The sequence below is a fragment of the Sciurus vulgaris genome (genome assembly GCF_902686455.1).
Source record: "Sciurus vulgaris genome assembly, chromosome: 9".
Classification (NCBI taxonomy): Eukaryota; Metazoa; Chordata; class Mammalia; order Rodentia; family Sciuridae; genus Sciurus; species Sciurus vulgaris.
The window spans coordinates 15132250-15158310 of record NC_136469.1 but is presented as its reverse complement, the minus strand read 5'-3'; positions in this window follow the sequence as shown (position 1 = coordinate 15158310).

Genomic DNA, 26061 nt, shown 5'->3' with positions numbered 1-26061 from the left:
TGAACTTCAAAATAAGGAGGACACAATTTTCAAAAACTATCCTAGACCTGACAGAGGGGTAGGAGAAAAAAAATGAGGAAATGCTATAAGAATTACTGATCCCCTTGCAGAAGAACTGTGTTCTGGAGGGATGTGGGCAAAAGACATGTTGGTGTGGACCGAAGATGGAATTTGCTATTACAAAACATGAGAGAGTCTGTGATAAAACCTTTCTTGAGATTTTAAGTGCTAATATTGCTTTCTTTTCTGTTATATTTTTGTGTTTCTTCATCCAATAAAAATCATTTTAGCATGCCTGCTTTAGTCAATTATTGCTGCATAACTAGTCATTTCAAAAAGAAGTGCCTTAAAATAGTGATGATTTGTTATCTTTCATGTACTATGGGTGTATGAATTATCAGAATTGCCTGAGAGATTTATGGGCTCTAGGTGATAAATCAGTGGAAACATAGACAGCTCTATTTAGTTGGTGACTGGGCCTGCCTGAAAAGTATTTAAAGACTTTACCTCATAGGGCTGGGGTCCCAGTACTCTTCCTCCTGACTCTTGTCTCACCATACAGTTTAACTTTGCTTTTCTCATTGTTAAGCAGCTAGTTTCCAAGAGGCAGTTTTTGAATAGAAACAGCCCTAAGGTGCAGTGTGTAGAGACCTCTGCTTGTCTTATTCTTGCAAATGTTCCATTGATCAAAGCAAATCACATGACCATTCCAAAATCAATAAGAGAGGGACCAGCAAAGGCTGTGGCTACCTGGAGATGTGTTTCAAGGGAGCTAACATTAAAGTCAGCCACAGCATTTTAAAGCCAATTCAAATGAACCAACTGAATCCAAGAGAGTTGCCAAGTTTTCTGCACTTCAGAGAGTGTGGGAAGGTCTAGGTGGATTGAATTCAGATAGAAAGAAGCAGAACTTTTTGTGGTTTCTCACAAAGGAGAGAGGGGATGATGGACGGGGATACAGGTAGATTTATATATTTAATCCTAAAAGATTTTTCTCTTAGATGGCTTTGATTTTGTTTTCCAAAGTAGGAGACAGGTTATGTGATGGAGGGGGAAATAGACTGGACTTTTTAGAAGAAGGTCAAGGGCTTAAAACACTCATATGAAGGTCAAGACTTGGAGTAAGAAACTCAATTGGATCATCAGGCAAGAGTAAAAAACCATAAGGATTTTGGCAAAGACATCAACCTTTCTGAATGACTCGTACTTTGCTAACACTCTTGCTAATGATGAACTAAAGACAATTAAGAAAACATTGAGGAAATTATTGAGGAATTGATGACTTTTTATCCTTAAATCCACACTACTTACCAAGCTACATTGTTGAGAGCGGAGTCCTGAAGTGATTGAATGGTGGGGAACAGTGTCTAGGTTTTCGTGGCAGTTTTGCATTCACCAGTTATCTGACATGGAAAAAGAATTTAAACCTCCGTTTGTCTGTTCCTTGTGCTCTTGAATCAGAATTATTGGCGTTTAAAATGTAAAGATTTGATTTAATAAGATGATACAGCAGTTATCTTTTTATCTACAATTTTGCTTTCCCAGATTTCAGTTACAGTTAACCAAAGTCTGAAAATATTAAATGGAATGTTTAAGAAATAGCAATTTGTAAGATTTAAATTTCATGCCTTTTGAGCAGCATGATGAAATCTCATGCTGTCTTACTGTATTCCACCCAGGACTACCTTTATCTACTTTATCTACTACCTTTATCTAGTATATCCACCCTTTTTTTAGTATATGCAACTAATTTATAGGTCACATAGTAGCCTTCATGATTACCCTATTCACTATCATGATATCACAGTGATGATATTTAAGGAACTCTTTTACTTTTAATTATGGTCTCAGGACACAAGAGTAGTCATGCTGATGATTTTATTATAGTATAAGATAATTATAGTGTTAAAATAATACACTGTAATTATACTGTAACTTTATTATAGTATATTATTATAAATTATAAATTCTTATATTTTAGTTACTGTTTTATCTTACTGTACATAATTTATAAATTAAATTAAATACAGTTATGTATTTATAAGGAATGGTATGTGTCCCAAATATTTTTGCTGGTTTGCTTTTTCCCTGCTTCCCACTCTATTTAGGAATCCAAAATTGATATGATATAACTGAAGCAGAAAATCATTAGTAAAGTATGTAAGTAAATCTGGCAAACAATTTTCCATTCAGACAGGCACAAATGGAAAACTGATCCACAAGTAATCAGTCCCCTCTTTCCAGAGCCGAGTAAAGACCATAGCCAACAGGAAAATAATTAGAGATGCTAAAATTCTCCAAGGCATTACAAAATGAAATCTCAGTTAATTTGGAATTATTTTTAATTTTCAATTATCCACAAAACCCTTGTGATCTTTTCAGTGTGTGTGTGTGTGTGTGTGTGTGTGTGTGTGTGTGTATACCATAATGAATGGAAATCAATTAGTTGACTAGTGAATGAATGTTTTATGTGACATATTCATATTCATATTGCATATACTGACTACACAGCACTGACTGTGAAATTTAAATACATTTGTAATCAGGATAATAAAGAAACACTATTTCCTCATTTCAATGATTTTGTTTTGCTTCTGTTCTGTTTTGTTTTTACCTGATTACCTATGCTATTAGAAAACCACATTTGTGCACAGTGAAGATGGGATTCGATTTGGGGAGGTAAGTGTGAGAGAGTTGGCTCATAAATTACAAAGAATAGCAAGCTCAATGGTTAAGGGAAAGGAGAGGGTAACTCTTCTTTAAGTGATGTAAACACACGTAACAGTGTGTGGCAGAGCCCATTAGTGCTGAATAAGATTTTAGAGGGTAGGGTTTTGTATTTTATAATTAATTATATTACTCAGATAAATGCAATATTTTCTTATAGATTGGCTTTTGTGATTCAAAACCTAAATAAACAGCCATTACAATTGATTTTAAAGGAAATTATGACCAATGAGTCATAATTTCCTATGGCAAAATTTCGACTTGAGTGGATTTACACTGGGGAATTGTGGTTTGTCATAGCCATTAAAGTAGATTCACAAGAAGATTCAAATTAATGTTTAATTATGCAGTTTCTACAGTTGTTAAGCAAATATATAATGGTCATACCATAGAGGCAATGCATGTGGAGGAAAACGACATCTCCTAAATCGCCTCTCATATTTTACAAAAATACCAAGGGAACTTATGAACTATGATATATTGCTTTTCTAACGCGGCAGTTAAAAACAGCTCATTGATGGTTGCTAAAGTTTTCGTATGCACTTTTCAGTGCCAGAGTAATCTCCGAGCAGCACGTTGTTGGAAAGCTCTTCGGCCTCACCTTCCAAGATGCTTGTCAGCTTCCTAGGATGGTTACAGTAGGCAGCCCTCAGAGCTGCCTTTTCTGGAGTCTCAGTTCCACCAGGTATCAGCTGTTCAACTTTGGGCAAGCTACTTAATCTAAGTCAAAAAAAACCTTTTTTTTTAAGCTATGTAAAATAATCTCATCTTGTTCATAAATTCGAAGGATTTGATAATAAAATAACAGAATTCCCATAAGATAGATTATATGCAAATTTTGGGCTTCAAATGCCTTACATATATGATTTTACAAAACCCGTTGAACGGTCACAGGAGTGACTCATTATGACCCCTTCAAAGACAAGAAACTGAAACCTAGAGTGCACAGGATTCATTCAGCCTGTAACACTTGCAGAGCACCGAGCACAGCTCCTGGCTCCACCCCCTCTGCAGCAGCCTGGCGTGTTCCTTTCTGAGTCTTTAGTGTCTATTAAATCTCCTTTGCAGATGGTCTTTGACAAGTGATATAAAAATGGTTTTCCTGGTTATGGATATGTTTAGCATTTCCCCCTTTGCCGAAAAAACTCAAGGTCTCCGTCCCTCAATGCAAAGTAAAGTGAATCAGTTTTAAGAAACTGGACAATAGAGACTAGAAACTAAAACTTAGAGATTGTTCGCAAATGCATAAATAGTTATTTACTGAGCTCCTGATAATAAAAAAATGATTTTAGAATTACTTAAACACCTGAATGATCAATTTTTGAAGATAAGGCCATATAAACTTCAGGGACATACCTCCATTTAGAATGTCCTAGGGGTCCACTGTTAGAGATGGGGAGAAAATAATTGACTAGGAAAAGAGAGAAATCAATAGCATATTTCTGCTTCAGTATACTTGTAAAAATAGAACATTTGCACATTCTTTGATCCTTTTTATGTTACTTTTAAATAACTAGGTCGGTGCCCCCTAGAAGTTGTTGGTTCTACATTTGACTTCAGAAAGCTCTGGTTTTAAATTTCTGTCCTGTTTCAAATATGTCCTGTCCACCCTCCACTGTAGGCTTCCTGACCCAAACACACTGCTTAATTTCTTTGAGATTCATTTTTGTCACTAATAGACGGTGATAATAATATTTGACTTGCAATATTAGAAAAAAATTTAATATATATTTAAAGCCCTTCCCATATGTCTAATACAGAGTGAATACGTTAAATGCAGACAATGGGTATAATCTAAAAAATTGCTATAATATAATAAAAATTTGTAGCAACAGGAAGGGCCAGAGCGTAGGAACCCAAATCTTTTATAATGGAAAGGAAGAATGTCTGTCTTTCTTTCTTATCTTCCCAGGCTACTCACTACCTGGAAGTCCTTGTGGGAAGAGACCAAAAGGGAGAGCAGTCAATCTCCTGCTGGTAAGATAGGTAGAAATTGCAGAGACCCATGGAGAATTATCTTCCAACAGTACCCAGTAATATCAAGAATGCTTATTTATATGACATTCTTAATCAACAAGGTCAATGTTATTTCAATTCCAAAATTCCTTTAAGAGTTAGCAAAGATCAAAAGAATAAATCAATCTGTATGTGGTAGAACAAAATCAGAAATATTTTTAAAATGTGTACAGCATTATGTACTATGGAAGTTATTAGTTAATTTAATTTTCAAAGAACTCTAGGAGGAAAGTATTTTTAACATTCTTCCTAACCATAAAAGTAAAATAAATCCTGGAGAGGGTAGGGAGCTTGCTCCAGGCAACATATCTTATAAGAAGTAGAGTCAAGTATTGAGCCCAGTTGTTGGACTTCAGTGTCGTTAGTATCATGGGCAATCCTACACCTATTTTTATGTCTATGCCTATGCCTATGTCCACATGTGCATCTATGTCTGTACCTAAAGCAAATCCATGTCTATGTCTGCCTATATCTACATCCATATCTAATCTGTATCCATATAGCCATCTGCTATCTATATAGCAGGGACTATGGTCAACTAGCAATTGAACAACTGCATAAAATCCCTTTCTTTTCTCTCTTTTTATCCTTTCTTTAAAACTAAATTTGCAGAAGAAAATATGTATATATTCTGAAACAGCCTCATTTCAATCCCTTATTTAATTAAACCGATGTTTTGATGGTAAAAACAGTACACAAAATAAGAAATTATACTTTTTTATCTTGAAGGAAACTTATTGACTTTTTTGAGTTATGTCAGTCTGTTGTATATATGTGTGGAAGGAGACATTGCAAATAAGGAAATTTTTCAGGTTCCACCCAAGTTAGAGTTTCTAAATAACTTAAAATAAAATATTTTGTTTTTAAAACCTCCCAGATAGAACAGAATACACTTATTTGAGTCAAACATTTCAGTGGAATACCTTTTCCATAACAAATGTGGAATATAGCAGCAAAACCAATTAACACTCAGTCATATTTCTTTTAACTCACTGGTAAAGTATAGAGGAAGAAGAAGAAATACAGCAAGAAAGGTTTTCAATCTCAAGCAAATTTGTGTGGCCTCCGTACACCTCATAAGCTCTGCTCCTAGCCAAGCAAATGATCTAATATTAATATCTGTCATACAGAAAGGCAATCTTGTCTTTTAACGATGCCCTTTCTAGCTCTGGAGTTCAATTCTTCCTTCACACGTTAAGACAGTGTCAAAAAATTATAATGACTAATGCAAGGTTGAATTTTAGCACTCCTTGTTAAATCCAACTTTCCAAAGCATGTAGTTTCATTCTTATTTTATACTAGCTCTCTTGCAGTCACAGAGGAGCAACAACAACAACAAAAGTATCGAGATTTTAGTGGTTTAAAAATTAAAATTATCTCATATTCTCCCTTGGAACATATATTCAATTATATAAAACCTTATACTTAATATATTACATCAGTTTCTTATCGAAGAAACTTCAGACATGTCATTTAATCTAAATGATGCTTTGTAAAAGTAATTTTGTTATTTGCCAAATAAAAATCAATTTTATCAGATTGGTTGCTGCAGACAGAAAATGCAGATATCTTCTTGAGGTCTAGGGTCTCCTCCTTCTCTCTTTGAGAAGATTAGAGAATAGTGAAGGCGTGCGTCTGATTAAGATGTAACTTGGAAGAACAAAATTTATCTTTAGATTGCATAAACTAAATTACCTACTTCTCTGTGGGTGATTTCATGTTTTATTTTTCTACCTCTGCAACTAAAATTAATTTTCAGGGAAGTTTTTATTGAATTAGAAAGATTTATAAATGGAATGAGACCTAGAAATTACCTCACCTCTCCTAAAACTCCATCCTTATAATTTTACATTTGTAATTGAATTGATTAAGTGGGATTTGAAATGAGCCAGAATGGAATTTGAATTGAGTTGGAATTGAAATCATATTCAAGAATAGAGGGGCAGACATTATCAGTTCCCAACTCAACATTAATGTAGTCTTCTGCAATCTAGCACACATCATACCCAAAGAGCTTAGCATGATTGATAGCACTTCAGTTTTCTTTAAATTTTGTAACAAAATGAATGGTACTTTTACAAAAAGAATAATCATGAGAGAAGAAAATTGGAACTTTCTTGGAGGGTAAAACACAGGACTATGTTTGCTCATAAATGCAAATCTGGGTTTTCAGTCTCCTACACTCGTGAATATTTCAAACTATTCATTGTTTCATTGTTTCATTCAGGTTTCATTGTTTTGAGTCCATTGATGACGGTTGATGTGCTTTAGAAAAGGACATATATTCAAAAGGCCTAACCGAGTGTGGATTTTTAAAGGTTGGAGAATACGGAATCTTTCAATCTTTTGTGGAGTTCTAAGTCTGTGGGTGTTGAAGGGGTGGCTAGGAGTCACAGTTGATGTGTACATCTTAATACATACTTCATTAAAAATTTCCTGTGATCCTACATTAACAAGTTTTTGATTTCAACCAGGCCATAATTTCTCATTTCGTATCTCTTAAATTGTGGAAAACCTAAGGTAAATAGTAAGGTCACGTGTTTCAAAAAAAGAGAAAAGGATACACTTTTTGTAGTCATGAAAATTTTGTTTAATATTCAAATTATGTCTCCATGGCTACCACAATCGGAAAGTAATTCTTGTAAACAATCATAGAGATAAATGGAAGGTGAGACAAATATTAAATTACAACTTCAAGTTTTAAAATTCCAACATAATTTGATTTAGTGTGTACACAACACAAGTGGTACCAGTGTGAAGTGCACTGAAGTATCTATGCATAATGAACGCTCTGCATCTGGAAGTTTTTAATTTTCTCATCTTTGAAATGCATTGTCATTGTCCCTCACAGATAAGTCTGCCTGGAAAGTCCACACAAGGGATTCAATAGTAGGAAATCAACAAAGGAAACATAGATTGAGAATGAAATATTGATAGGAAGGGTGTTGTAGAAATCATGAAAATAAATTATGGAAAATGTGTTTGTGTTTATGTCTAAAAATTTTGAATTCTTCCATATTAGCATCATCCATAATGGGAGTGTACTTTTTATTTTTGTAGATAAAAGCATTCCTTAAAAATATTGAATTTGCTCAACTTCAAGACTTCCAAGGAAAACACACCACTGATCTAGTTAATAGTTATCAAGAATCTATCACAAAATATTCCCCAGTGGGGTCGCTATGGTTTAAATTAGAGATGTCCCCTCAAAATCTCATGTGTGAGATAATGCAAGAAAGTTCAGAGGTGAAATGTTTAGGTTATGAGAGCTAGAATTTAGGCTGCCCAATAATCCACTTGAATGGATTAACAAGGTGGTAACTATAGACAGGTAGGTTTTGGCTTGAGGAGGCGGGTCCCTGAGAATGTGCCTGAGCTGCTTTCCTCTGTCACACCTTTCCACCCTGATATTCTGCCTCACCTCAAGCCCAGAGTTATGGAGTTGGTTGTCTAGGAACTGAGACCTCTGAAACCCTGAGCCAAAAACACTATCCCTGCTTATAATTGTTCTTATCAGGTCTTTTAGCCATAGTGATGAAAAAAAAATAACTAAAACAAGGGGAACATATAATGTATCTATAAAATAATGAGCCAGATATTTCCCGAAGAGAAAACAGACAAGTAGACCTATCCTTTTTAAATTTTGGCATTAGAAATCCAAAATAACACTTCATTCGTTTCCCTGACACCGGGTTGTGTTGTGTGTTACCCCTGCTGTACCACTATTAGAAGATTCTCATAATGAGACCTCTACAGATCTCTCTCCCCCACGGATTCACAGTGTGACAGCTTGTGGAGTTAAATATATCTTCGGTGCCTTCTTGCTGCAGGGAATTCTCACAGTTAAGGAGACATCCCTAGACTCTCCCTCTAGGAAGCTGGGAGGAACCCTGCACAGCAGAAAGTTGATAAGGATTTCTGCATACTAAACAAACACATCCTTGGATCCTTTGCTAGCAGGTGACTAGTAGGAATTTTGAGATGACCTGCTGGATTGTTCAAGAGTTGTCATTTGGAGATGTGGCCCCACCTCTGAAGGGTAAAATAATACTAGGATCTCAAAGTAAAACAAATCATAGTGATTTCTATCACACAACAAAATATGCATCATTTTAATCCATACATTTGTATACATAGGTTTGATGTTAAACATGTATTACTGTGTATTTCCTTTTACATACAGTTTAACCTAGGAATCACATCTTGCCCTAGCATCACTAAGAGAATGCTTTTTTAAGGGTTGAGAAACCTGTCGGAATAGATGTATTTCAGATTTGGGAGCTTTCTGAATATTGGAACATTCACATATACATAAAGAGATTGCTCAGGGATGGGGCTCAAGTTTAAACATGAAATTTCTTTATTTCATAAAAGGTCTATACAGAAGCCTGGAAGGAATTTTATACAATATTTTTAGTTGTGTCTGTGCTTTGACTATGATGTATCTTGTAGGGTATGCTGTGGAACATTTCATTTGTGTGTCATGTTAGCACTCAAAAAGTTTCAGATTTTAGAACATTTGGAAATCCAATTTTTCATACAAGGGTTGCTAAACTTGTGAGTGATTAATGAACAGACACAAGCGCTATTTCTGAACCCAGTTACAAACTAAAGTGTTAAGAAATCATTGAACGCTAAAACGATTTCAAATACGTACATTTCTGATATTAAGGGAGTGATAAGAAAATATAGATCAAATACATGAAAATAAAGATTCAGCTCCTTTAGTCAGAGATTACAACTGACCACATGCAGAAGAATAACCAACTGTGCCTGGAAAAGGAAGTGATTTGACTTCATAGATGCAGTGACTCCAGTGACTATCATTTTTACACATAAAACTTTACTAGAAATTCCAGATATAACATGTGTAGTTGTTAAACATTAGGCTAGATATCTCCAAATAATGTTACTAAATTATACTTTGAAATAATTCATTCTGTTAAGGCTCATCATACTGTGTAATCATTTTTTCTTCTCGTATATTATTATTTCAGAATAACTGTTGAAAGGATCTAATATGACTAATGCATGCATTGAAATGTTTTATCTGCCCTAGCATACATTTCATAAAATGTTTTAAATAAGTAAAGTTGCACTTTTCTGTTTATAATCTACATATTATCACAAGTACGTTAGCCTAAAAATAGTTCTTTCCTCTGTTAGACATCTTTGTGCATCTAGTGGAGCTTTAAATATCTGATATTGAAATAATTCACTTGCCAAGTACAAAAGAGTCCAGAATTTCATGACCCACACCTCCACCCCTGACTGAGAGTCTATGAATAACAGCCAATAATGATATAAATCACAAATTTTCCTCTTTTTCTTTCATTATCATCTCTCATTGCTAAATACAAAATGCTGGATTGTATTAAGCCTGCTACCAAGCTATTATCTCTGCTCTCTGACTCATAATAGCAGATGCTGCTGTGATGTTCTATAGTGTCTTTTTGTGGTTGTATGTTGCAAAGCGTTCTACCTCATTTTGTTAGAGTGAGTGGAGCAGGATCCAAGAGGGAAAAATTAATCAGCAATCAACAAATGCATGAAGTACATCAAAGTTTTATAACTTATCCTGTTGTTATATCCATCTTTAGGACACTGATTCACTTGGCATAAAGATGACAGGTGAAGGATAGTTTTGCTATTTGAAATTGGAAGATTGTTTTGGACTACTACTCTATATTATTTTTAGTAAAGAATTCAGAAAAATGACTGGTTATAAATTTAGAGATTTTTAAGTAGCATTATTATGTTACCTGGTCATGTTAAACCAGAGTTGTGTTGCACTTTTAACCTTAGTAAATGTGTTGAAAATATTTTACTTGCTTAAAGCCTCTCTAGGGAATTGGAAGAGATGGTTGTTTCTATTCTCAAAAAGATCAATGATTTTCAGAGAGCTTATATATTTAAGTCTATGTATTTAGCACAGTCTTTCTATTCTATGTACATACTTCCAAAATTTACATAAAGCCCCAAACTAATTTTGCAGACCTGTGTTCTAGGGACCATATTGTTTGTTTTATGTTCTGTAATACTGCTCTAAGCTAAAAAGTAATATAATGTAATCTCTGAATAAACTATAGATTTCTCCCTTATTCTGAAGAACAGTTTACAGACTTGTATATTCCATTTCAGTTCTTTTTAGTTATTCATAAAATGAAACATTTAAAGTTATTATGTATTAGAAAACAAGTGCTAAAATATATTTTCCAATTTAAATGTTTAGATTTCTAAGTATATGCATATATGTGTATAATTTTTTAATAGTCAAACACTTAATATACAAATAAAATCTTACAAATTTATGGATATCTAATTATAATACTGGAGGAGGATGAATTTTTGCAACAGGGTATGTTTTTTTCTTTTCCTCAATTTCTTCAAGGTGAAATGAAATTACTGTAGTTTAAGAATTATGAATCAGACTAATTTCCTTGGCAATTCACCCCCATGTACCCATGTTCCACTGTACTATATGAACTCCGCCTCTGTGTTTGCTCATTATGTCATTAATGATCACAAAGGTAGTAGGAATGGAAATCATATAAACCATTTTTGGTGATTTACATCAATACTTTGTATGCTTGGACTTATTTAATTATCAAAACAACTGCTACGGTAAACATTATTTACATTCCCCGGAAACAATGAAGGAATTGAGAGAAAAAAAATAATGGGTTAGATAAAAGTGCCCTGTTACAGAGCTATTTGGTAAAAAGCAGGAGGGTTATAGAACTCCTGTTTATTTGAGGAGGCAGCACCTACCTTCAAAAGCATGATAGTCTGCATCTATATTTTCTGTTTATGAAATAATGTAATATCATAGAATCTAACCAGTCAATATTCACAAATCCCAATCAGTAGGTTATGTGTTTGTCTCCTGTTCTCATGAGGAAGGTGAACACAATCTAACAATGATGATGTGGAGATGGATATGTGGACAGAGCCACAAATTCCATTTATCCATTTAATAGTTCAGCACTTTTAATTTTTAAAAATTATTTAATTCAACCTATTTCCACAATAACAAGTGGAAGGATGCAAAATCTTCATTAGGTAGATAATAACAAGAAGATAAAAAAGTTAGATGTCTTTCTCTAGGAATAAGAATAGCAAAATTCAGGGCAGATTACTTTTTATACACATCTCTGCACAAGGTTACTTTGTTCTAATAAAATTAAGTAAGTAACAATACAAATGGTGGCCCCAAAAGAAATACCACAGTGTAAATTTTTCTTTCTCAAATTTTGTGTATATAGTAAAGCTATTAACTTTAAGTAAAATAAAAAATAAAATGCATTTTATAATGCAAAGGAAAAATGTAATATTTTTAATTAATTTTTTTTTCCTTTCCTTTTTTTTAAAAATAATGTTTGATATTTAAAACCAAGATTTTGGGCAAGTTGTCCAACTGCACCATGTCCCCAGTTCACATCTGTGTATTTATCATAAAGGAAACATATACCTTAGTTGGCTTTCTATCATTATAAATGTCAATAAAAATTCTAAGTGGCCACATAAAATAAGAGAATTGAAACATTTCTCATTCTGTCACTTCTAACTCAATCCCTTGTTTATTTCAAGTCTACCAAAGTATCATAGGGTTTGGAGACATAATACCTGCTCACAATAAGTAATGAATATTACTACTTTGAAGGTCACATGTATTTTATTGATGGTAAACTTGATGGTAGCCACAGCAATTACTTACAACTTATAGCACAGAAAAAATTCCCATGAATGAGAAATCTGTCATCACATTAGTTTAGAGTTGTTGGCATCAAGTGATAATAAAAATCAGGTTGGTATCTAATTGGTTTCATCATTGTCTAAGTTCTCTGCAGACTTGGCCCCTCTCACTTCTCCCTTCTAGGGTGATGGCTTCCATTACTCCATCCTGGTGGCAAGTAACTGAACCTAAATGTAGTGATTCATAAGTATTGAATGAATGCCATCATGTGTCAGTCAACGGAATGAAGTCTGTAGACCTGGTAAAGTTCCCAATTCCTAAGAGTGATTTCTTAAAGACACATTTTTTAAAAATTTATATCTCACTGATGAAAATTTTTTAATTTATGAAAAAACAGAGGAGAAGGAAGTTATGAAGAGCCAGAGTAAAGCACAGGAACAAATAAGCTTTGAACAGGAACAGATAGAAACAGAAAAAATTAGGCCACAGCAAGGAATTTACCTGTCACTTTAAAGTGTGGTGGGAAGCTATAGAAGAGCTAGTTATTTTAAATAGTAAAGAATGTGATCTTAAATGTATAGCTTACTTGCAGAAGGAAACTATGAGGAGGAAGGACAAGAGAATTCCGGAAGCCAAACTTTAGAGCTCCCAACTAAATAAATCTAAGGCGCCGTGCATGGCCTAGAAACAGGACAATTAAATTGGACAATGGAACATAATTCTAAATATTTAGCATGCAGTTTAAATTTTTTGTGTCATCCCAGGCTTCTTAGAATTTTATCAGCAAAATGTGCAATGAAAAGTTATATACTTTTAAAAAATATTAATGCAATAAAATTTAATGACATAACAAAGCTTCATGCTCAAGTAGATCTTTTTAAATAGAAAGACCAAAAAAATAATGAGTTGTAACTAAGATATGTTGTATGCATATCTATAGTCTGTGGAAATATTTTGTTTTAGTAAAAGAACAAGTGAAAGTAAATCTGTGGAAATAATAGTGTCTATGTATTTTCTTGTACATTTTAAAATTAATTGATAATTAACAATTGCTGTATTTTGGAGATTTAGTTAAAATAAAAATAAATAATTGCCCTAATTCATTTATTTTTACTATAACAAAATACCTGAGACTGCTTATCTTAAAAAGAAAAGAATTTGGCTCAACAATCTGATGTTTATTATATCCAAACTGCCTGGTGCTAGCACCCTGTTGAGGGTACCTCTGTCTGCATTACAATATGCTGTAGAAATGTAAAGGGAAACAAATAGGCAAGTTGGGGGGATTGCTCAATTTGCAACCTCTTCCACCCTCCCGCTTCTCTCGAGATTTCCCAGGATCTCTTCCAAAGATTCAACAGCCTTCCAGTAGACTTCCCCTCCTAAAGATCCAGGGCCTCAATACCTCTACGCCATGGACCGAGCTTCCAGCACATGAAACTCTGGAGAACTGACTCAAGCCTTATTCAAACCACAGCAGAATTCTATGGGCACATTTATCATAGGTTCATGTTAAGAAGCCCGATAATTTATAATGCGCTAAAATAAAGCATAAATAAAAGAGATGTGTGTTTTCTTGAGTTTGTAAGGAAACTGCAGGAAGACCTTTTGGTGTTGAGTGTGAGTTTCCAAGGGAGGGCCCTGTCACCATTGCCACCTTCAGATCTTTAGCAGAGGCTACTCAAAACTACCAGCTTATACTATTTGACAGACAGTTAATATTTGAGGAATGTGAGTAATATTAGAGTAAAACCGACAATCAGTAAAAGCCTGAGAGAATTAACCATAAATATCTAATGATTTCAAATACTTCAAATAATTGGTAAAACTCAAGTAATTTAGATGATAGCACAGGGAAACTGAATCTTGTTCATGGTCCATAATTCTTAGTTCACATCCACACGAGTGAAAAAATTTAGGCTACCCCATAAAGTCCATGAACTACCACAGAATCTAGTCTCAGGCTATTTTTTTGTAGTCTTTAAAAGGCACAAGGTGGGGCTGGAGCTGTAGCTCAGTGATAGAGTTCTCACCTAGCACATGTGAGGCACTGGGTTCAAACCTCAGCACCGCATAAAATAAATAAATAAAGGTGTTGAGTCCATCGACAACTAAAAAATATTTTTAAAAAGGCACATGGTTCAGATTGTGCCCCCAATAAAACCAAACATTAAAAAACTTGTTTCAGTTAAGTTTGAAACAAAAATGTCATGTGTGAAATAATCACATTTTCCTCTTCCACAGCAGTATGCTAAGTGGGCACAAGTCACTATGTGTGTGTGTGTGTGTGTGTGTGTCCAGTGAAATAAACGTAGGCCTTTTATACTTTGGACTATAAGAATGAACTTAAGGGAAAACTTACACACTTATAAAAATAAATTAAAAAATATAGAGTAATTTGTGTGGTCAATTGAAGTCCTAAATTGTCCTAGACATCAAACATTGGATTTTCATAATTATCAGTAACCTAAGAAGACACAAAAAAATTAACAATTTGAAAATGTATTTGCTAGATTGGTTCCCTTTTAACAAAATGGGACAAAAGAAAGTTAATCACAAAGAACATTGAAAAGTTGAGGTTTTCCTTAAAATTTCTAAATCCATATCCCAACTTTTAGGTAAAACAACCAGAAGTTTTTTGTTTAAAGTGTGCATAATACTATTCTAGGAAACAATAAATTTGTGTTCAATAATTTTATAATGTGAGTATGTTATAAATCATTTTGAATAACACTAAGAAAAATATCTTAGATGTCAACTCCCTAGCTAATGATACTACAGAACAAAATTTATCTGTTGGTTTTCAAAAGAAAAGTAACTCATAGGAATAAGAAGGAATTGGTTAGTATTACATAAATCAATATATTAATCCATGGGGGTAAATTTCACTTTAATAGAAAAGATGCGTAACTTCAATATTCTATGACTACTCCAGAGGTAATTCCCACATTCCTGAAATATCCTTGGGAAATGGAGCTTGCATCAAGCATCTATCCATCCACTTATTGAAGTGTTTATACATTCTACAAATAATAACTTAAAATTCCTTCATGGCAGAATGAAAACATGAATTATAACTTGCTCATTTCTATACTACTTTGTTCATTTCTATACTACTATTACACAGTTTATGATAGACAAGATACAATCAGTTAGCAAATGGAGTATCTTTTAATTGCAAAGTTATAGAGTCATTAAAAATTAGAAAATGAAATTTATATTTTTTTTCTTGAAATGTGAGAACAACTAAACTAGGAATATAGGTTTGCAAGATGTTAAAAGAAAGAGAGTTCTAACAATTCTGTAATTGTTCAGTATAAATGGATTCCTGGTGAAGAACTAGTATTACCAGGTAAAATACATTTTTGACTCTGGCAATCATATTTCACTTTATTTTAAGCCACAGACATGTCGTTAGAACATACTAAATATAATATGGTTGCATGTGAAAGACTACTAAATAATGCCTTGAGCAGCAAGTGAAGAACTATGAATGTCCTGTAAATTGTATTCCTAGGCACTAAAACACAAAGTGAATTTCACTTATATAAATCAATGACTCTCAACCTTCACAAAATTTTAATGTAAGTATACTTGACTCTATAATATTTGCAATTATGAAACTTAACTATGCATTAGAATTTATTTTCAAATAAAATATTTTAAAATAGCCCTAAAATCTTAAAGTTAACAACCGTTGACTTAAAGCCAGATAAACCTGGTTTTACGTGGAAGATTATGATCCATCACTGATTCACATTATCTATTAAGCTCAATAAAAGTGTGTCAGTTAATGTGCTCTAAGGGCAAAGGATACAGTAGCAAATAGGAGGTGGTTCATGTTCACCTGCAGCCTACAGCTGACATGCAGAAATAGTTACATATATCATTTAGAATTTACTATGATGAGTCAAGAAAAAAACTGTCATTGTTGCTTGGGGCAGAAAATTCTATGTCATGAGGAAGTCATAATAGATAAAATGAAATTTTAATGGGGATTAGAAAAATAAATTGTAGAAATAAGGGAGAATATGATAGGCAGAAAAAAAAAAGACAAAGATAACCCAATAAAGATGACAGCATTTAACTGACCTGGCACAAGGGGAGTATATAGGGGGTTTCCAGAGTGTGAAGGAAGAGTACCACCACAAAACCCAGGAGAGAAGAGAAGGGGAATCCAGGAAGCCTTAGCAGACCATATAATGTAGGTTTTTGCAGATCATATAACAGAGTATTTCATCTCCACAGCAATAAGGAGCCAGTGGAAGTTTTTAAATAGATTGAAGGTAGATCAGATTTGAATTTTAGATAAATTACTCTGAATGCAATTCCAGTTTGGGGGTTAGGTGAAGGTAAAAGTGGTTGGTAAAAACAGTAATGGGGAGAATTTTTTCAAGAGTCCATGAGAAAACTTTTGGTACCCTGGCCAAACTGGTTTGAAAAGAAATGGTCCATTAAGGAGCAAGTCAAAAGGCAGAGAAAATGTATGATTTGAAATGGTGGAATTGTGAGCACCGAGGAAAGAACTGGCACGGGGGATTAAAAAAAGTTGGAAGTCAAAGAGCGTGCCCCGATTTCTGGATTTACAATGCACTGTATGAATGTCCTGCTTTGAAATAGAGAACACTGAATGAATTCAGACTTATATACGTTGAAAGTGACAGTTCAAAAAGTTTAAGTGTGAATGATAGCAGGTAGCAAAAACTATGTATAATGACATTGAAGTGATGTTTATTTTCTTTATGCTTCTCTATCCTATCCATTTTTATTTAAAGTTTCTTTTTGTTTTTCCACCATCCTTCCTTACTTATCATCTATTTTTAAATAAAACATACAAAAAGTGACTATGAGCTTGATCATACCTTGTAATTATGCTATGATATGAAGGAAATGTCAGGAAAGGAAGGACTATTTCACTTGGACGTGACTTCAAGAGTTTACAGAAATTGAAGAATATAATACTTTCCAGTTGGAGGGTCTGATGCCACCCTTTCTTTGCTGGGTGGGATTGGGGGGCAACTAAGTAGACTTATATAGCACAGTCCAATTCTTCTCATCAATATCCATGTTTTTATCTCAACCCAGGGTACAGTGATAGCTATATTTTGTACCCTCCTATTAAAATGGGCATGGAAAGTTTGCTAGTTTTCCCACTAAGATGTGGAGTATAATTCCATTTTTGTTAAACAAGACCAGACCTTAGTAAAGCATTTGATGGTATCTGGTTGAAATGATTCTATATAACATTTAAGTCTAGATCAAATTGGGCCTTGGAGCTTCTGCTTTGGCCCCTTAAAACATTTTTCTCTCAGAAGTCAGTAGACATTATCTGATGAATTTCATGGAGCACTGTAGAAAAGACCAAATCAACAGGAAAGATAATTTTAGCCATCAGTGCAGCTGATCAACCAACAGCTGCTACACCCAATTAATACTCATGCACATGAGAGTTTCTGAGGTAGATTCTCTACCTTGCCAGATACCACAAAAAGGAAAAAACAGCAAAATAGCTGAGACCTGACTGGTCTTCTGAACTACCAAATTATGCATAAAATAAAATAATTACCAGATAAATTTGTGTGGTTTGTAACAGGTGATAGATAACAAGAATACCTCCTCTGTACTGAGCAATATATTTATCGCTAAGTTCAGACCAAGGGTATTGATATGGTACTTCCCAGCTTGGATTATAAAATCTTAAACCACTCTGCTTCTCCATCAATTAGTTTAGTAGAGAGAACTTTGCAGAAAAAGATAAAAGAAGCATAAGTTTTATATGACTGTACTAACTAACCTACACTGGCTTTTGATATGAGTAAAGAATCAAATTTTCATTTTGTGATGCTACTTATTATTTATAAATTTATTTTATTAAGACCAGTCCTACTCTCAACAATATAAAATTTTATCTTAACCAAGACTATGGCATGCAAAAAAATGGAAGAAAGGAACAAAAGTGACTGGCTTAATATCCATCTTTCTCATCAAAAGGTGCATACTGAGAATAAAGATAACATACAGGAAAGATAAAATGAAAAGATAAATAGAAATAGAGCCTTTTAGGCAGACAGTGTCCTAAGACAGTTTGAATACTAGATCTAACTAAATTTGTTTCAAGTGAAATCATCAAGTTTTTTACCCATTCAACCAATTTATTTATTTTCTCTTTAAAAAAAATTGTTTAAACTGGGGTCCTTCATTAGCTTAGTTTGTTTGTCAGTAATACTACTGCTGTGGTTTGAATTTTACCTTCAGATATTAGTGGTCTGGGAATACCTTCTAACTTTAGAGAGCTGGAGAGGAAGAGAAATCTGCCCCCACACACATAAAAAATTCTCAATTATTTTTTCAGAAAGTTGATAGAGAAGTCAGGAGAAAATCTAAAGCAAGACATTTTTAAGATAGTTGGAAAGAGCAGTGTTTTTTCAGTCTTTTAATTTTTGTTTTTTTGGGGTTTTTTTTGTTTGTTTTTTGTGCTGAGGATGGAACCAATGTCCTTCCACTCGCTAGTCAGGTGCTTGACTACTGGGATACACCCCCAATCCAGTAGCAGTATTTTTATTGCTACAGCAACTCTAACATGATCTCAAAACATGTGAGTTGGAGTAGATATAATGGATTTTTTGAAAGGGTAATTTTAGCAAAATCAAAATGAATGGTATTAATAATACTTAGATTAAGTTATTTGCTCAAATATATATAGAAGATTTGCATTAAATCCTAACCTTTGCACGCTGAGGGATCAGTTAATTCATTTCATTGACTGTTGGCATCTGCCCACTGTCCAGTCTGAGGAAAGGAATGTTGAAAATAGACATGAGGGTAAGGAGTTACTACTATCAGGAATGTCTCTATGTGGGTGGCTTCAGAAAACCAGCATGTCCTCAAACATTTCTGTACAGTAGCATCAAAGACAAAACTGGGTCTGAGACAAAATGAACAAACCCATTCATTCATTCATTTATGTTAGGAAACAAAGAGTAAATGGAAAAAGTATTTTTAAAAATTAATGGGTGTAGAGATTTTCTGAGGATGTGGCATTTGGGCTAAAACTTAAACATTATGAAGGAATGAACTAAATGTCAAGAATGAGTTAGCCATGCAAGATTAAAAAGAATTTCACTGCACAAAAAACATCTAATGTATTACTCCCAAGTCAAAAACATGTTTGGAATTTGCAAAGAACATCAGAAAGTTAGTGTGGTTTGTGCACAGATACAGAGGATAGGAATAGCTGTAAGGAATAAAGTGGAAAGATGGCAAAATGTGATTCAGCAGTGTCCTGTGGCACATTAATCAAGATCTAGATTGTATTTTAAATACAATGTGTATATCCACAGGAATGTCTTAAGGAGAGAGGGGGTTGCATTTCATCTTTTGTTTTTAAATAGAATTTGGACTGCTGAGTGAGGAAAAGAATAAGTACTCCAAAATGGAAGAAAGAATAATAGTTATAAACTAATTGTTAACACGGCACAAGCAAGAGATGCTGGTGACTTGAAGAGATGTGATAATGTTGAAACCAATGAACGAGTTCATAGTAGAACATTCTTTGAAAATAGAATCGAAATATTTGCTGATGAATTGGGTATAGTGTGTTGGAGAAATTCAACGTCTTAATGTGTTTTCCATTAGCCTTTCTGAGGTGAGAAACAAGAAGGTGGGAGAAAGTTTGGTGTAGCTGTGCTTGTGGGTTCTGATGCATTATGTATCTATGTACTGATGCTTAGTAGACAGAAACATAAGGGTCTTAGTAGAAAGGACAAAACTATTATATAAAACATGCAGTCATCTGTTTAAAATTATATTTAAATTACCAAATTACCTACAGAGAGGGCAGAGTTAGAAAAGACAAGATTGAGATACAAGATAATATGTGGATCATATTGAAGAAAGAGGATTAAAAACTGTATTTGACAATATACTTTTCCATTGACCTTAAAAAAGGCAAATTTAATCATATGGTAGAAAGAAAGGTTAACATTTTAGAAGTCAGGATTGATTCAATGAATTTTAAGTCCTCACAATAACTGAATTATAATGGAGAATCACAACTTTATGCATAATGTTGTTAAGGTAAAGATAAAATAGATTGCATTATTGTATTTAGATTGTTTTAGGTTGCTATGAATTTGATCAGCTTTCAAGTTTTTTTTGTTTTTTTTGGTTTTTTTTTTTTTTTGCAAATAACAACAAAATTTAAAAATAACAAAACCTATTGTATACAAAATATATCCAATTAATTTTATGAGGTGGGTACCTGGGATTGAACTCAGGGACACTGGACCAGTGAGCCACATTCCCAGCCCCATTTTGTATTTTATTTAAAGACAGAGTCTCACTGAGTTGCTTAGTGCCTTGCTTTCTCTGAGTCTCCTTTGAACTTTCCATCTTTCTGTCTCAGCCTCCCGAGCCCCTGGGATTATAGGCATGTGCCACTGTGCCCAGCTCCATTTAATTTTCAATTTTGGAAAAACAACAAGTATACTGATTTTAATTATTACAGTTCTCTTTATTAGTTTTTTTCACTCCAAATTTTTTATTTACATACAGTAAAATTCTCTCCTTTCGATGCACACTTCTATATTTTAGAAGTTTACAGACCAGTGTAACTATGGATGCAGTCTCCATACAGAATGGTTCCCATTATCCCATCCAGTCCCCTTGCTGTCAACTGTCCCACCCCATCTCCACCCTCCATGCACCACCATTAATGCCCAGGTATAATTTTGTCTTTCCCAGGTATTCTTATAAATGGAATCATACGACATGCAGGTTTTCATTCCTTCTTCTTTTTTTTTTATTTTGTTACCAGGGATTGAACTCAGAGGCACACAACCACTCAACAGCATCCCCAGTCCTATTTTAATATTTTATTTAGAGACAAGGTCTCGCTGAGTTGGGTAGGGCCTCAGCCTCTGGAACCACTGGTTTACAGATGTGCACCACTGCACCCCTCATATGTAGGTTTGCAAGTCCTCCTATTTCATTTTTTGAGCCAGACTTCTTTCATTTAGCATAATGCACTTGCAGTTCATCCATACGGCTTTCTATAGAGCCTCCTGTTCATTACTAAGTAGTGGTCCATTAAATGATGTGCACATGTTTATTACCATGCTCAAGGACATTGGGCGATTTCCATTTTGAATAGTTGTGCATAGAGTCCCTATATACATCCACATATTATTAGATGCACTTGAGTAAATTAAGTTTTCATTTATCTTGGGTAAATCCCACTGGAATTGATGGTATGAAATTGCAAAATTATTTTCCGAAGTAGACATATTACTTTGTGTCCCCAGTACCAGTTGTTCTGCATTATGAATGGTTAGTTTTCTTGTTGTTTTTGCCATTCTGATAGATGTGTATGAAGGTTTTAAAAATTTCTAAAATTCATACATATAGTAAGTGGCAAACCTGATATTTAATTGTAAGTTATCTGTCTCCAAAATCCATTCTCTTTGGTACTGGTCCTTAAACACTTCCTTTACTTCACCTTAACTCAGAGCACAGTGCTGGGTAGCTGATAAATACATCCTTACCAGTTGGATAGCCCAGGTTCTGTTGCCTTAAGAACAACAAAAACATTCACCTCTCAGTGGCTTACCATAGCAAAATGTTCATTTCTCATTTATTCCACATGTCCATCATGGGTCAAATGGGGCCACTCCAAACTCAGGCAGGTGAGGCAGCCACTATCTGGAACATTATCACTTCCTGTGACGGAGGGAATGAGCACTCTGAACGTCTCACAAAGGAAATAAAATGGTATCACGTCCACTTGGTTCTCATTGGTCATAACTAGTTCACAGTCACACTCCCTCACAAGGGACCTGAAACCAGGAAGAGCAGTCCTATCGTGGACCAGAAGGCAGAGGGGAGGAAAACCGCAGTGAGCAGCTTTAATGTCTACCATACACGTTATTCAAGTTGATGTTGATTATTTAGAAGGAGTTGCAGAAAGCTTGGTCTTTGTCTTCAATGCCAATCCAATAACCAGGACATAGTTTTGAGAAAAAGAAAAAAGTCTTATTGCTTTGGAAGTAAAGGAGAAACAGAGGGGAGTCCTGTCCCAGAGACTGTGATTCTGCTCATCAGCAGGAACAGGGAGCTTTTAAAGAGGTGATTCAAAGCTATATTCCATGTGTGGAATTAGAGAGGAAGAGAAAGAAACATGTCTATTTTAAAAATAAATTACAGTGGCAGAGCAGAAAGGGCTACATTCAAAGCATAAAGTGGACTACTGCTACATTTCCCCAATGTCAATTTCTACTTTCCATATATTTGGAAAAATGGGTGAGGATATCTCCAAGCTGTTTCCTGCTGAAATAAGACAAAGTTGGGGGAAGTAACTCCAAGTCCTTGTTGTCTGTCAGGTGGGATGTGTTCAGCATCAGAGCAGTCCAGAGGTCTGTACTGGCAGATGGCAGGTGACTGGACAAGGCATACATAGCACAGGGATTTTGCTAAGGCAAAATACTAATTTCTTTTGTGCTAAAAATTTACAAAAGAAATAATGCTTTTCTGTCCTTTTTAGTTTTTAATAGATGAGGTACTGCGTAATCTATTTTCAGTATATGTGACAATCAAACCCATTCCTGACCTACAACACATTTTGTTAGGGGCAAATTTGCCAATTATATAAACTTCTGCAAATAAAGACAATTTTATCTTCCTTCTTTTATAATTATTCAGATAGTTCTATACATATTATTCTGTATTCTTATGCTTTTTAAATTAAACATCAGTAAATATAATAGACACTTAAGCACTGGATATTACCAAATAAACCAATAAACCAATATTTTCTCTGTAGAAAGGTAAAATTGCTAAATTATTTATTTCCTATCGAATGTCATTCTTTTTCCAACATGCAAGAGAATAATTAAATTCCATCACACGCAAGCTCTTAGTTAGGTAGATGCACTAGGCATAAATGTCATGTTTTCCCTGTAGTCCATTGTTTCTCAAATACTATTCCCAAGAGAGCTTCTTGGTTCTGTCACTAAGCCAAGAAAGGCTCATAGCTCTTGGACAGTTAATTTTCCTGAAGATTCATTTACCCTTACTTTAGCCATTATGAGAGAATAAACCAATGTTATATTTGTGACAGGAAGAAAGTGACTGGTCATTGTTATGGATTATTTAATAATCATTGGTAAGTAGAAATCAAACACAAGTGATAGAAATTGTAATTTGTGTCTACACATGACATAAATGTTATTTTAGGTAATCTTAGCAATCTCTTGCAAAATATATTAATCATATTTTGCTTTTGCTCATTTGTAAGACTCTCCAACTTGGTTTAAAAAATAACTTGTGGTTGCTGATGCTTTTGAGCCACGAAGAATTAATATTTTACTCTTGCTCCTTTCTGAGAAAAGAAAATAATTAAACAATATTTCCTATGCAAACTTACAATAGTTCTCTATGATATGAAGCACATCAGATTGCAATGATATTACTACATTAAATGGATGTCCAAAGAGTCAAATAAAAATACACAGTGTTTTATCAAAAGCAATTAATCTTTTTTCATCTGGAGTATGACATTTCACTATGTAATTGCACAGGAAATTAAAACTCTTTTCATAGGTTTAATAATGGATGAGATATGGGTTTTGGAATAATTGTTTTATTGAGTTTTGTCATCCTGAGGCACGGCATGCAAGCTGTGACTTGTAACTTGCACCTCTGTCAGCTCCAAGATGGATTAGAGGAAAACAATACGGGGCTCCATTCGGGGCTCACCAGGACACACGCAAGTGTCAAAAATTCAAGCAATTTTCTAACATTTTTTATTTTTTCTTTCAAATGAATTTCTTTGACTGGCACAGTGTGTTGTGCTGGTGTGATATTACATGTGACAAGTTTTCACATTGATGGTCCTTTATAACACCATATCATCTTGCACGGGGGTAATTGCTTCCTTCTTGCATTTCTGTGCAAATGTTTGCTTAAAATATCTAGAACTCTGGATTTTAACATTTGCAACTATAAATCAATATGGAAATTCATAAAATAAGTAAAAAAAGAAAAAGAAATTTATCATTGTGTGAAAATGCCAAAGTTTTGCACTTCACTTTGTGTGAAAGTGGCTAAATTAGATGATGATGGTAGATAGATAGATAGATAGATAGATAGATAGATAGATAGATAGATAAATAGAGTGAGTTATGATTTGGATATGAAGTGTCCCCCAAAAGTTCATGTGTTAAAGTCTTGTTTTCCAATGAAGCGAAGTCCAGAGGTGGGGTTTTGGGGAAGTGATTGGGTCATGAGGGCTCTGGCCTCACCAGTGGATTAATCCAAAGAATAATTGATAGGAATTGTAGGAGGTAAGCCTAGTTGGGGATGCAGGTCTCAATGGGGGCATGTCTTTCCACGGGTTTTCATATCCCTAGTCTCTTCTGTGCATTTTCTCCCTCTGTTTCATGGTTGTCAGGGGTTGAGCAGATTTCCTCTGCCATGTCCTTCCACCATCGTGCTCTGCCCTGCCTCAGGCTCAGAGCACTGGCACCAGATGACCACATGGCCATGAGGTCATGGCGTCAACTTCTGATACCATCAGTCAAAATAAATCTTGACTCCCCTGAGTTGAGTCTCTCCTGTATTTTTTCAGAGCAACTAAAAGGTTACTATGATAGATAGGTAGGTAAGTAAATACAGTTTAGATAGATAGTAGAGAGACAGATAGATTATGGATAGGTAGACATTATATAAACATATATAATCTGAAAGATACAGAATCTTCATTTCTTATTTGTTTTGGAATAAATTTATATTTTATTCTTCTTTCTCCAGTAAATAATTTTATTAGAAATATATTATGCAAGAAGCACTTATTAACCAATACTGGGGTTAAAAGAATTACAGTTTCATTTGGAGAAAAAAAAAATTCAGCAAGATGGTAAGAGAGAGGATAGCAAAATTCTATTTCAATGCTAAATATTCAGCTGCAACTCTGTTCAGAAGAAAAATATTATAGTTAAATAAACAAATCCATCACCGTTGTACAAGTAAAATTTGGTTGAAATACTATATGGAATTTCTAGCGGCAAACAACAATAACATCATTTATTCCACCAATGACAGTTCTTTTGTATGGAGTAGTTGTTCAATTTATGTTTCCAAATCAAATTGAAGTCAGGATCGTTTCTCTTGGAAAATTATTGGAAACTATACATAATTTGGAGATTTCTCAGTTCCATGGTAGAAATCAATAAAGGAAACTTCCCTGCTGTGCATCTGGGGAAAAGGAAGAAAAAACTCACTTAGTACAGAAATGATACTGTCACATGGCTCCATTTCTGAGATCAAATGAGTCAAAACATTAAATTTTTGTGTGCCTAATAGATGTCATAGCTGCTTCCAATGCTTTCTTTTAAAAGTCTTGTTGTTCCCATAAGCAAGCAGTGGTTAGGAAATGCTTTATGCAGATGCTGCTGAGGCCACTTTGTTCAGGACAGAGACGGAAGCAGTTCTAACCTCAAGGGAGAAGAAGAGGAGGTAGAATATGAGAGAAAGGAGAAGCAGCAGAAGGTCTAAAACAAGTGCAAAAGGAGCAGTGAAAACAGGAAGTTCCAGAAAGTGGAAAGAGGAAGAAGAGGAAGGAGGTAGAA